The sequence below is a fragment of the Ranitomeya variabilis genome, chromosome 1 (genome assembly GCF_051348905.1).
Source record: "Ranitomeya variabilis isolate aRanVar5 chromosome 1, aRanVar5.hap1, whole genome shotgun sequence".
NCBI lineage: Eukaryota > Metazoa > Chordata > Amphibia > Anura > Dendrobatidae > Ranitomeya > Ranitomeya variabilis.
The window spans coordinates 457,507,323-457,510,490 of NC_135232.1; positions in this window are offsets into that span (position 1 = coordinate 457,507,323).

A 3,168-nucleotide genomic window follows, 5' to 3' on the forward strand; every position below is an offset into this window, starting at 1 on the left:
GTACCCCTCGGCCCTGCGGCGGTGTGGGGGCGCTCCACTTGCGCCAAGTGGCGAGACCACGGCCCCGTGGGGGGAGTTTTCCCATTGGGGGAGGTGTAAACATGTCGTATGCTGGTCAAACAGCTGCTGCAAATTAAGAGATTGGAACACTCAGTAAAACCAGTCCACAAGAAAGACCTTTTTATAGGAAAGCTAGGTGTCAGCAGGGAAAGGTGGGGCAAAATAATTTGAAATCCATGAGTGGTTCATTTTAATGAAGGTGAGATCATCCACATTTTGGGTAGCCAGACGAGTCCTTTTTTCGGTTAATATTGAACCAGCAGCACTGAATACTCTTTCTGATAGCACACTAGCTGCTGGGCAAGCAAGCTCCTGCAATGCATATTCTGCCAATTCAGGCCAGGTGTCTAATTTTGATGCCCAGTAATCAAATGGGAATGACGGTTGAGGGAGAACATCGATAAGGGATGAAAAATAGTTAGTAACCATACTGGACAAATGTTGTCTCCTGTCACTTTGAATAGATGCTGCAGTACCTGTCCTGTCTGTGGTCATTGCAAAATCACTCCACAACCTGGTCAGAAAACCCCTCTGTCCAACGCCACTTCTGATCTGTGCACCTCTAACACCTCTGCCATGTAGCCCCCTGCAGCTTGTGTGAGAACCGTCACCGGCGCTGTGTGCTGGGAATGCCTGAATCAAACGGTCTACCAGAGTAGCTTGTTTGGTTGCTAAGATTTGTTCGAGGTTCTCATGTGGCATAATATTTTGCAATTTGCCTTTATAGCGAGGGTCAAGGATGCAGGCCAACCAGTAATCATCATCGCTCATCATTTTAATAATGCGTGTGTCCCTTTTGAGGATACGTAAGGCATAATCCGCCATGTGGGCCAAAGTTCCAGTTGTCAAATCTGCGTTTGTGCTGGTTGGAGGGGCAGTTACAGGCAAATCTACGTCACTTGTCTCCCTTAAAAAAACAGAACCCGGCCTTGCAACTCCACTAATTTCTGTTGGCCCAGGAGAAGCTTCCTCATTCAAAAAGTACTCATCCCCATCATCCTCCTCGTCCTCCTCCTCCTCTTCGCCCGCTACCGCGTCCTCTACATGGCCCTGAACAGACAATGGCTGACTGTCATCAAGGCTTTCCTCTTCCTCGGCTGCAGACGCCTGCTCCTTTATGTGCGTCAAACTTTGCATCAGCAGACGCATTAGGGGGATGCTCATGCTTATTATGGCGTTGTCTGCACTAACCAGCCGTGTGCATTCTTCAAAACACTGAATGACTTGACACAGTTCTTGTAGCTTCGACCACTGCACACCTGACAACTCCATGTCTGCCATCCAACTGCCTGCCCGTGTATGTGTATCCTCCCACAAAAACATAACAGCACGCCTCTGTTCGCACAGTCTCTGAAGCATGTGCAGTGTGGAGTTCCACCTTGTTGCAACGTCGATGATTAGGCGATGCTGGGGAAGGTTCAAAGACCGCTGATAGTTCTGCATACGGCTGGAGTGTACGGGCGAACGGCGGATATGCGAGCAAAGTCTGCACACTTTGAGGAGCAGGTCGGGTAACCCCAGGTAACTTTTCAGGAAGCACTGCACCACCAGGTTTAAGGTGTGAGCCAGGCAAGGAATGTGTTTCAGTTGGGAAAGGGCTATGGCAGCCATGAAATTCCTTCCGTTATCACTCACAACCTTGCCTGCCTCAAGATGTACAGTGCCCAGCCATGACTGAGTTTCATTCTGCAAGAACTCGGACAGAACTTCCGCGGTGTGTCTGTTGTCGCCCAAACACTTCATTGCCAATACAGCCTGCTGACGCTTGCCACTAGCTGTCCCATAATGGCATGCCTGGTGTGCAACAGTGGCAGCTGCGGATGGAGTGGATGTGCGACTGCAGTCTGTGGACGACCTCTCGCTTCTGCATGAGGAGGAGGAAGAGGAGGAGGGGGGGCAAACGCCTACAGCCAACTCTTTCCTTGACCGTGGGCTAGGCAAAACTGTCCCAATATTGCTGTCCCCTGTGAACCCTGCATCCACCACATTCACCCAGTGTGCCGTGATGGACACGTAACGTCCCTGGCCATGCCTACTGGTCCATGCATCTGTTGTCAGGTGCACCTTTGTAGTCACAGACTGCCTGAGTGCATGGACTATGCGGTCTTTAATATGCTGTTGGAGGGCTGGGATGGCTTTTCTAGAAAAGAAGTGTCGACTGGGTAGCTCGTAGCGTGGTACAGCGTAGTCCATCAGCGCTTTGAAAGCTTCGCTTTCAACTAACCGGAAGGGCATCATCTCTAATGAGATTAGTCTTGCAATGTGGGCGTTCAAACCCTGTGTACGCGGATGCGAGGATGAGTACTTCCTTTTCCTAACAAGAGTCTCATGTAGGGTGAGCTGGACTGGAGACCTGGAGATCGTGGAACTAGCGGTGGTGCCGGTGGACATGGGTGAGTGAGAGAGGGTTGGAGATGGTATTCTTGCCGGTGCCCTACATGCAGTGTTTCCTACTGCAAACCTGGTGATTCCCTGACTGCTTTGGCCTGGCGACGAAAGCTGCACGGATACTGCAGGTGGTGCGGGAAATGGTGGGCTTACAGGGAGGGAAGGGATGTAGCGTTGCTGACTAGCTTCATTGGCCGAGGGTGCTGCAACCTTTAGGGACGTTTGGTAGTTAGTTCAGGCTTGCAAATGCATGGTGGTTAAATGTCTATGCATGCAACTTGTATTTAGACTTTTAAGATTCTGACCTCTGCTTAAGATAGTTGAACATTTTTGACAGATGACTTTGCGCTGATCATTTGGATGTTGTTTAAAAAAATGCCAAACTGCACTCTTTCTACTATCGGATACCTTTTCAGGCATTGCAGACTGAGCTTCTTTAACCGGATGGCCACGCTGTCCTCCAACTGGTTTTGGTTTTGCCACGCGTTTGGGGCCAGATACGAGACCGGTAGATGGAACCTGTTGTGATGTTGATGCCTGCTGCGGCTCCTCCTCCTCCGCTTCAGAACTACTGCCGCCTGCACCCTGTTCCCCCAATGGCTGCCAATCGGGGTCAACAACTGGGTCATCTATGACCTCCTCTTCTATCTCGTGTGCAACTTCGTCTGTGTCACCGTGTAAGCCGGTGGTATAGCGTTTGTGATGGGGCACCATAGTCTC